This window comes from Arachis hypogaea, chromosome 12, assembly GCF_003086295.3.
Source record: "Arachis hypogaea cultivar Tifrunner chromosome 12, arahy.Tifrunner.gnm2.J5K5, whole genome shotgun sequence".
NCBI lineage: Eukaryota > Viridiplantae > Streptophyta > Magnoliopsida > Fabales > Fabaceae > Arachis > Arachis hypogaea.
The window spans coordinates 57,979,257-57,990,657 of NC_092047.1; positions in this window are offsets into that span (position 1 = coordinate 57,979,257).

An 11,401-nucleotide genomic window follows, 5' to 3' on the forward strand; every position below is an offset into this window, starting at 1 on the left:
CTTACATCTCGATTCAAGCATACATTGTGCACTTTACATGATTTCATGAGGATTTTACGTGAATTTAATGACAAATTAGATGTTGCATTTCCCATGACTTAGACTAGAACTTTGATGCACTTTATTGCTTGATTTTAGGACAAGGGAAGCAAAGAAGAATCACATTAGTGGTAACGTTAGTTACACTAACGTTGACACTAACGTGGAATGGGAGTAACTTGCAAAGTTAATGAGAAAAGTAATTTCCAATAACACTCTCGAAGCCATCATTGCCCACGTTAAGAGTCACGTAAACTAAGTTAACGTGAACTCTAACGTGGAAGAAAGGAAAGGGAGCCAACGTTAGTGACACTTAACATTATCACTAACGTTGGACCAAACTCATAAGTGGCCACGTTAGTTGCCACGTTAACTTAGTTAACGTGGCCTCTAACGTTAAGAAGAAAGGGGGGAGGCCAACGTTAGTGACATTAAACATTATCACTAACGTTGGCCAAGTCACATTAAGCCACGTTAACTCCCACGTTAACCTACTTAACGTGGGAGCTAACGTAAGGAGACAAAGTGATCGCCAACGTTAGTGACACCAAACATTGTCACTAACGTTGGAAGGAACCCACCCAAGTCACACTAGGACACGTTAACTCCCACGTTAACCTAGTTAACGTGGAAGTTAACGTGAAGAAGGGAGGTGACACCAACGTTAGTGACACCCAACATTGTCACTAACGTTGGAAGGAGCCCACACATGCCACCATGAGCCACGTTAGCTCCCACGTTAACTAAGTTAACGTGGAAGCTAACGTGGATAAGGGAATGTTGAGCCAACGTTAGTGACACTCAACTTTGTCTCTAACGTGGGAGCTAAGGGGCACATTGGAACGTTAGTGACAATGTTAAGTGTCACTAACGTTCTCGAAGGATGGCAAGCCTACGTTAAAAGAGCCACGTTAACTAAGTTAACATGGACTCTAACATAGGGAAGGGGGAGGTTTCTCAACATTATTGGGAAAGTTGAGTCCCAATAACGTGCGCGAAGGACAAAGAGGCAACGTTAGTGGCAACGTTTGTGCCACTAACGTTGAGGTTAACGTGGCTCTTACTTGGGTAAGGAACGTTAGTGAAAAAGTTGAATGTCACTAACGTTCTCGAACCCATATTTTCACTTAACGTTAACACCACTAACGTCCTGAGCTAAAGTCTCTGCCCACTTCACACTTTCTCTCTGCAAATAAAGCCAAGCCCAATGAAGAAGATAACTGCTTCAAACTCAAGATCCAAAGGCTCAAACCCAAGACTTGAAGAACCAACTAGAAGAGTAGTATATATAGGAGTAGCTTTGAATTAAATAGGGAGTTGGAAAATATAGGGAGCCTCTTGGCATATAATTACTCTCTGTATTTACTTTCTCTGCACTTCTAGTTTCAACATGTATTCTCCATCTTTGTTTTCATTTTCCAGAGCTATGAACAACTAAACCCCTTTCATTGGGTTAGGGAGCTCTGTTGTAATTTGATGGATCAATACGAGTTTTCATTATTCTTCTTCTATCTTTTCTCTTGATTTTACTTGAAAGCTTTCGATCTTCATCCAATTGGATAGTTATCTTGGAAAAGAAGCTATTCATACTTAGATCTCTTCTAAACCTTGAAAGAGGAATGAAGAGATCAAGCTAGAAATGCTTTCTCATATTGGACCAAATTGGGTTTGGATGGATATGTGACTATAATCCTCTCACACTTGATTTGGGAAATGCATGTGGTATAATCAGTGACCATACTTCATCTCTTCTCATGAGCAATTGACCAAGGAATTGGCTATTGATCAAGATTTGAGAGATTGAATTACAAGAAATTGTAATTCAATCACTTAAGATTGCCAAGGAGATCAATGAGTGCATTGATTGAGGAAGAGATGAAAATGAAATTGATCCGGAGAATGCAACATCTCCTGAGCCCAATGAACTCCCCATTTCTGATCTTACCCATTCTCTTTATTTTCTGTTACTTACTTTTATGAGCAATTCCCCCATTCCCATTTACAATTCTGCAATTTACTTCAGTAATTTACTTTCAGTTCTTTAATTCTAGCATTTACTTTTTCTGTCATTTACCTTCCCACCATTTTATTTTCTGCAATTCTAAAATCAAATCTGGGATTTGCTCAACTAGAATATTTCTCTAATTAAAGTTGCTTGATCAATCAATCCTTGTGGGATTTGACCTCACTCTATTGTGAGTTTTTACTTGACGACAAATTCGGTACACTTGCCGAAGGAAATTTGTTAAGAGACAAGTTTTCTGTGCATCAACCACATAACACAAATAAGCCAAGTGATATCAAAATATCCAAACAATGCAAGTACTCATTGAAGTTCAACACTGATGAGCGGATAATTTATACGCTTTTGGCATTGTTTTTAGTATGTTTTTAGTATATTTTAGTTAGTTTTTATTATGTTTTTATTAGTTTTTAAATAAAAATCACTCTTTTGGACTTTACTATGAGTTTGTGTATTTTTCTGTAATTTCAGGTATTTTCTGGCTGAAATTGAGGGACCTGAGCAAAAATCTGATTCAGAGGCTGAAAAAAGACTGCAGATGCTGTTGGATTCTAACCTTCTTGCACTCGAAGTGGATTTTCTAGAGCTACAGAAGCCCAATTGGCGCGCTCTTAATTGCGTTGGAAAGTAGACATCCTGGGCTTTCCAGCAATATATAATAGTCTATACTTTGCCCGAGATTTGATGGCCCAAACAGGCGTTCCAAGTTAGCTCAAGAATTCTGGCGTTTAACTCCAGAACTGGCACAAAAGCTGGAGTTAAACGCCCAATCTGGCACAAAAGCTGTCGTTTAACTCCAAGAAAAGTCTCTACACATGGGAGCTTCAATGCTCAGCCCAAGCACACACCAAGTGGACCCGGAAGAAGATTTATGCATTAATGACTTGATGCCAGGGCATCTTGGCCAGTTTCACTGACCTTTTCTTTACTGTTTTTAGGTTAGTTTCATGCATTTCCTTAGGAAATAAGCTAGTTTTGGGTAGATATTCACTTACACCTTGATTCAAGCATACATTGTGCATTTTACATTATTTCATGAGGATTTTGCATAAGTTTAGTGACAAATTGTATGTTGCATTGCCCATGACTTGGACTAGAACTTTGATGCGCTCTATTGCTTGATTTCAGGACCAAAGGAAGCAAGGAATGGGAGGTAACTTGCAAAGTTAATGAGAAAAGTGATTGCCAATAACGCTCTCAAAGCCATCATTGACCACGTTAAGAGTCACGTTAACTAAGTTAACGTGAACTCTAACGTGGAGAAGGGAAGTTGAGCCAACGTTAGTGACACTTAACATTGTCACTAACGTTGGCAAATGCTCATAAGTGGCCACGTTAGAGTCCACATTAACTTATTTAACGTGGCCTCTAACGTTAGAAAGGGGGGAGGAATGCCAACGTTAGTGACATTCAACATTGTCACTAACGTTGGCCTAAGGAGAAACATACCACGTTAACTCCCACGTTAACTTGGTTAACGTGGGAGCTAACGTAAGAAGCAAGCATGTCACGTTAGTGACACCCAACATTGTCACTAACGTTGGAAGCAACCACACAACCCCCAAGGAGCCACGTTAACTTCCACGTTAACTTAGTTAACGTGGAAGCTAACGTTGATGAGTGAAAGAATGGCCAACGTTAGTGACACTCAACATTGTCACTAACGTTGGGGATGGCTAAGCATGGCCACGTTAGAAGCCACGTTAACCTAGTTAACGTGGACTCTAACGTGAGGCATAGGGGCACCTTGGAACGTTAGTGACAATGTTGAGTGTCACTAACGTTCTCGAAGGATGGCAAGCCCACGTTAAAGAGCCACGTTAACTAAGTTAACATGGGCTCTAACGTGGGAACAAAGGGGGCTTTTCAAAGTTATTGGAAATGTTAAGTCTCAATAACGTGTGCGAAGGACTTAGAGGCAACGTTAGTGGCAACGTTTATGCCACTAACGTTGAAGTTAACGTGGCTTTTACTTAGTAACGTTAGTGAGAAAGTTGATTGTCACTAACATTCTCGAACTTATATTTTCACTAAACGTTAACACCCCTAACGTCCTGAGCTAAGGTCTCTGCCCACTTCACATTTTCTCTCTGCAAGTAAAGCCAAGCCCAAATGAAGAAGAGAACTGCTTCAAACTCAAGATCCAAAGGCCCAAGACTTGAAGAGCCAACTAGAAGCTGAGAGAAGTAGTATATATAGGAGTAGCTTTGAATTGTTGAGGGAGTTCCAAAAGAGGGGAAAAAGGGAACTACTTTCTGTATTTTACTTGCTCTGCAATTTCTAGTTCTATGATGTATTCTCCATCTTTGTTTTCATTTTCTAGAGCTATGAACAGCTAAACCCCTTTCATTGGGTTAGGGAGCTCTGTTGTAATTTGATGGATCAATACTAATTTTCATTATTCTTCTTCTATCTTTTCTCTTGATTTTACTTGAAAGCTTTCGATCTTCATCCAATTGAGTAGTTATCTTAGAAAAGAAGCTATTCAAACTTGGATCTCTTCTGAACCTTGAAAGAGAAATGAAGAGATCAAGCTAGAAATGCTTTCTCATGCTGGACCAAATTGGGTTTGGATGGGTATGTGACTATAACCCTCTCAATACTTGATTTGGGAAATGCATGTGGTATAATCAGTGACCATACTTCATCTCTTCTCATGAGCAATTGACCAAGGAATTGGCTATTGATCAAGATTTGAGAGATTGAATTGTAAGAAATTGTAATTCAATCAATTAAGATTGCCAAGGAGATCAATGAGTGCATTGATTGAGGAAGAGATGAAAATGAACTTGATCCGGAGAACTGCAACATCTCCTAAGCCCAATGAACTCCCCATCTCTGATCTTACCCATTCTCTTTAATTTCTGCCATTTACTTTTATGAGCAAATCCCCCATTCCCATTTATAATTCTGCAATTTATTTTCAGTTATTTACTTCCAGTCCTTTAATTCTAGCATTTACTTTTCTGTTATTTACATTCCCACCATTTTATTTTCTGCAACTCTCAATCCAAATTCTGGATTCGCTAAACTAGAACATTCTTCTAATTAAAGTTGCTTGATCAATCAATCCATGTGGGATTCGACCTCACTCTATTGTGAGTTTTTACTTGACGACAAATTCGGTACACTTGCCGAAGGAAATTTGTTGAGAGACAGTTTCCACTCGCATCAAGTTTATGGCGCCGTTGCCGGGGATTGATTGTGCATCAACAATGATTAAATTGGAAGATCACTAGATTGAGCATTTTTACTTTGTGAAATTCATTTTTTGTTTGAGTGATTTACTTTCTGTTTTAGTTAAACTTCTTCCCTTCCCCCTCTACTCTTTTGTTTTTCTTTGTTATTTTCAATTCTGTTTGCTAACCCACTAACTATTTGATATATTGTATCACCCACAGCTAACAGTAATTCTGATAAAAAAAAATACTCTCTGCACCTATCTTTTTTTGCTTACACTTGATGGTTGTATGACAGGGAGAAGAACCGGGGCTTCAACTTCCTTCGATTCTGAACCTGAGAGGACCTTCCTTAGATTAAGGAGGGAGACAAGAGGAAAGAAAGTGGTTGGTGCTGAGGAAGAAAAGGAATCCTTTGAACCAAACATGGAAGACAACATGGAAAACCATCATAAAGAAGAGGATCACAACCATGGGGGAGGAGGTAGAGCAAATCATGCTGGGGAGGATAGAAGAGTTTTGGGCTCTTACATCAATCCAAACCTAGGTAATTGTGGAAGTAGCATCCAAAAGCCAACAATCCATGCCAACAACTTTGAACTTAAACCACAGCTCATCACCCTTGTTTAGAACAACTGTTCGTTTGGAGAAGGTGTTCAAGAAGACTGATGACAAGTCATCTTAGCCTAGTTTCACTAGTCTTTTTCTTTTGTTTTCACTTGAATGATGCACTTTCTTGAGCTACAAGTAAGCTAATTTGGGTAGATTTTCATGCTTCCTTTGATTGAATCAACCATGTATGAATTCATGCTATTTCATGAGGTTTTAGGCTATAATTGTCACATATTATGATAAAATGAATATCTCATGATTTTAAGCATAGCTTTGATGTGTTTGGTTGATTAATGAAAGGTGAAGAAAGCTTGGAGAAAGGTTGAAGCAAGAAGGAATGGCTAGGAGTAAAGAGAGGATGATGGAATAAGTGAAAATGAACCAGTAAGCAAAAAGTTGGACCAAAAGTTAGCCTCAAACTTTTGCACAAACTTTTGGGTGAAAAGTTAGCCCCAACGTTAGCCCCTAACTTTTGGGCTAACGTTGGCACATGAAAGTTACTCCCTGGGCACCAAAAGTTTGCGCCAACGTTAGCCCCTAACTTTGAGGCTAACGTTGGCATGAGAAAAACACTCCCTGGGCACCAAAAGTTTGCGCCAACGTTAGCCCCTAACTTTGAGGCTAACGTTGGCATGAGAAAAACACTCCCTGGGCACCAAAAGTTTGCGCCAACGTTAGCCCCTAACTTTGAGGCTAACGTTGGCACATGAAAAACACAAAGGGGGAGCAAAAGTTTGCGCCAACGTTAGCCCCTAACTTTTGGGCTAACGTTGGCGCCATAAGTGCACTAAGGAAGGCCAACGTTGGAGCAAAAGTTAGACCCCTAACTTTTGCACCAACGTGGGTATCAGCAAAATATGGGGGCTGATATGAAAAGTTGGACCAAAAGTTTGCCTCAAACTTTTGGTCAAACTTTTACTCAAACTTTTGCAAAACTCCAACCCGGTTCACTTGGTTCACTTTGGTTCCTCTCCAAACTCCAAGAGCAATCAACCAAGGCCTCTCTCAACCCAATTCCACCAAGAGCAAAGGCCCAACTCAAGGCTTGAAGATCATTTGAAGAAAGTGTATAAATAGGATAGAATTCAAGTTCTTAAGGGAGCTTTCCTTTTGAGTTTTCATAATAGTTTTCGGAGAGCTTTGGATATTGAGTGATCTTTAATTTCTTAGTTTCGGGGAAGGAGAATTCCATTCTCTTCCTCTGAGTTTTATTGCTTTCAATTTCAATTACAACTGTCTTGGATCTTGGGTTGAAGAATTGAAGAAATTCTGTTTCAATCTCATCCTTGGATCTCTCTGTTTATTTACTGCTTAATTGAATTTCAGTTTCGGTTAATTGTTCTTCATCTACTTTCTTTGCAATTTACTTTTCCCTTGCCATTGTTCTTGTTGGATCAAGGAAGGTAGTGAGATCTAGACCTGGTTTTCTAGTCTCTGGACCCCTGAGATCTGAAATTCCAATTTACATTCTGTTTTTGCTTTTCATGTTCATTTACTTGTTTTGCTTCAGATCCGATTCAACCCAAACACTCTTTTACTTTTCTGTTTGATGCAATTTACTTTTCCTTATTTAAATTCTGCAAATCCAATCCCTAATTCCCTTTACAATTCCAGCCGTTTACATTTCTTGCACTTTAAGATTCCGCAATTTACATTTCTTGCATTCTAAGTTTCTGCCATTTAATTTCTTGTTCTTTAAGATTCAGCACTTTAATTTCTTGCTCTCTTTAATTTCATGCAATTTACCCATTCCCTTTACTTTCCATGCAATTTAATTTCTGCAAATCACAAATCACTCAACCAAATCTTGATTCGCTTGACTAAATCAACCACTAAACTAAAAATTGCTCAATCCTTCAATCCCTGTGGGATCGACCTCACTCCCGTGAGTTATTATTACTTGATGCGACCCGGTGCACTTGCCGGTTAGATTTGGGTGTTTTTGAGAAATTTGTTTCTCTACAAAAATATCCCATCAAGTTTTCGGCGCCGTTGCCGGGGATTGATTAGATTGACAATGATTAAGTGAGGTGGTGATCTAGATCTAGCATTTTTCTTTTTATTTTCTGTTCTTTTAATTTTCAATTAACCCACTAACTGTTTGAATTTTTGCTTAAGCTAACTAAAACTTCATTCTAGCAATAGATTGAAGTGTCACTGGTTTGTGTGTTTCTTATGTTCTGCTTGTATGTCAGGTACAAGAAGAAATACACCCATCTTTCATGAACAAGACGAAAGAACTCTTAGAAGGTTAAGAAGAGCGGGAAGAGGGAAAAATATTGTTGGAGAAGAGGAATCAGAAGAAGAATTCCAAGATATGGAGGAACATTCAACCAATCCACCAGGTGGATCAGATAACAACAATAACAATCCACCCCAGAGGAGAGTTCTGGCCTCCTATACCTTTGCAAATGCTAGACATTGTGGAAGCAGCATTCTCACCCCTAATATCAATGCAAATAACTTTGAATTAAAGTCACAACTCATCACATTGGTCCAAAACAACTGCTCGTTTGGGGGAGGACCATTGGAGGATCCAAATCAACATCTGTCTACCTTCTTAAGGATTTGTGACACTGTCAAGTCCAATGGCGTGAATCCTGAGACCTACAAGCTTCTGCTGTTCCCGTTCTCATTAAGGGACAAGGCCGCACAATGGCTTGAAACTTTTCCTCAAGGAAGCATCACTAGCTGGGATGATTTGGTGACTAAATTTCTAGCCAAATTCTATCCACCTCAAAGGGTTAACAGGCTGAAAACCGAAGTACAAACATTCACACAACAGGATGCTGAAAATCTGTATGAAGCATGGGAGAGATACAAGGCTTTGCTGAGGAAATGTCCACCAGAAATGTTCACTGAGTAGGACAAGCTACAGAACTTCTATGAAGGACTCACCCTAAAGGCTCAAGAATCACTTGACCACTCAGCTGGAGGTTCCTTGCAACTCATGAAAACTGCAGAGGAAGCTCAAAATCTCATTGATATGGTGGCTAACAACCAATATTTCTTTGCTCATCAAAGAAACCGCCAACCATCACAAAGAAGAGGAGTAATGGAGCTAGAAGGAGTGGACTCAATCTTGGCTCAAAACAAGATGATGCAGCAGCAAATTCAACAACAATTTGAGCAAATGGCCAAGAGGATTGATAGTCTCCAAGTTGCAGCAGTCAACACTAGCCAACCATCAACCACATGGGGACAGAATGAAGGAACTCAAGAAGAACAACAACAAGAGCAAGTACAGTATATGCACAACTAAGGACCAAATGAAGTGTATGGTGATACATACAATCCATCCTGGAAGAACCACCCAAACCTCAGATGGGGAGATAATCATACCCAAAACCAACAACCATGGCAGAGGAACTCAATTCAAAACAACCCAAGAAACAACCAAAACCACAACCAGCAGCAGACCAACCAAAACCCCTACAGAAAACCTCAAAACAACTACCCCAACCCCAACCAGTACCAATCCAATAACCAACCCAACAACCAAAATACCTATCATCCACCACCCACATCTCATAACCCACCTCAAGTATCACCTGAAGCCTAGAGAATCACTAACTTGGAGGCCGTGATAGACAAAATATTGAAACACCAGGAAATGGTAACCAAGAATCAGGAAGCATCCCTGAAAAGCCTAGAAAGACAGATGGGGCAAATCTCCAAGAAGATTTCTCTTGAGAGACCTTCAAGCTCACTGCCGAGTGACACAATCCCAAATCCTAAGGAAGAATGCAAGGCAATACAATTAAGGAGTGGGAGAATATTGATGAGCAACAATGACACTACTAAGAAGCAAGTAGAAAGCAGCAAAAGACCAATAGAAGAGGAACAGCCAACACACACAGAGGAAGCCAATGATGATGATGTAATGGCAAGCAAGGAAGCCTCAAAGCAAACTCAAGCAAAGGGGGAACAACCAAAAATTCCAAAAAAGGGAATGAAGCAGTTGAAGAGCCAACCAAGAATCAAAAGCAACAAGTAGAGAAAACCTTTGTACCTCCACTGCCATATCCCCAGAGGTTCAACAAAGAAACCAAGGACCAACATTTTCACAAGTTCCTTGAAACCTTCAAAAAGCTGGAAATCAATATTCCTTTTGCTGAAGCACTTGAGCAAATGCCTCTGTATGCCAAGTTTTTGAAGGAGCTTATCAACAAGAAAAGGAGTTGGCTTGAGAAGGAAACCGTGTTACTCACCGAGGAATGCAGTGCTTTGATTCAAAGGGGCATTCCACCAAAACTCAAGGATCCAAGAAGCTTTGTAGTCTCATGCACCATTGGCAGAATAATTCTCAACAAAGCTCTATGTGACCTTGGTGCCAGCATCAACTTAATGCCCCTCTCAATGATGAGAAAACTTGCTATAGAAGAGCTTAAACCCACTAGGATGTCATTGGTCATGGCTGACAGATCAATCAAAACACCCACTGGAATTGTGGAAAATCTGTTGGTAAAGGTTGGGGAGTTTATTTTCCCAGCAGATTTTGTGATTTTGGATACTGAAGAGGAAGGAAACAATTCAATCATTTTAGGAAGGCCATTTCTAGCCACAGCAAGAGCCACTATTGATGTAGAAAAAGGAGAAATGATCTTCAGGGTCCACAATGAACAAATGGTCATAAACGTCTTCAAGTCAATGCAACACATTCCTGAGCAAGAGGATTATGTGAGAGTGGACATGATAGAGAGTTTGGTGGAAGAAATGCTGGAAGAAAGTCCTCAAGAGCAAGAATGAAATCAAGGGGCAACAAAGGAACAAGTAGCTGAGATTTCCATTGAGCAAGATGAAAAACAAGTCAAGAAGGAAGAAGTACGAAAACAAGAACTGAAACCATTACCCACCCATCTCAAATATGCATTCCTTGGCACATCGGAGAGCTTCCCAGTAATCATTAATTCATCCCTGACAAAGAAGGAAGAAGGAGAACTTCTTGATGTACTCAAAGCTCACAAAGATGCTTTAGGATGGACCATTGATGACCTGAAGGGAATCAGCCCTGCAGTATGTATGCATAAGATCCTCTTGGAAGATAATTCCAAACCAGTGGTTCAACCACAAAGAAGGCTAAATCCCACAATGAAGGAAGTTGTCCAGAAGGAAGTAATGAAGTTGTGGAATGCAGGGATAATCTTCCCAATATCTGACAGCCCATGGGTAAGCCCGGTTCAAGTTGTACCAAAGAAAGGAGGAATGACGGTCATCACTAATGAGAAGAATGAGTTGATCCCCACTAGAACAGTGACTGGGTGGAGGATGTGCATAGACTATAGAAGATTGAATGATGCCACCAGGAAGGATCATTTCCCTCTCCCATTCATTGATCAGATGCTGGAAAGGTTGGCCGGCCATGCCCATTATTGCTTTTTGGACGGATATTCTGGGTATAATCAAATCATGGTGGACCCCAAGGACCAAGAGAAAACTGCCTTTACATGTCCATTTGGAGTCTTTGCATACCGGAGGATGCCCTTTGGGCTCTGCAACGCCCCTGCCACATTTCAAAGGTGTATGCTCTCCATTTTCTCTGATATGG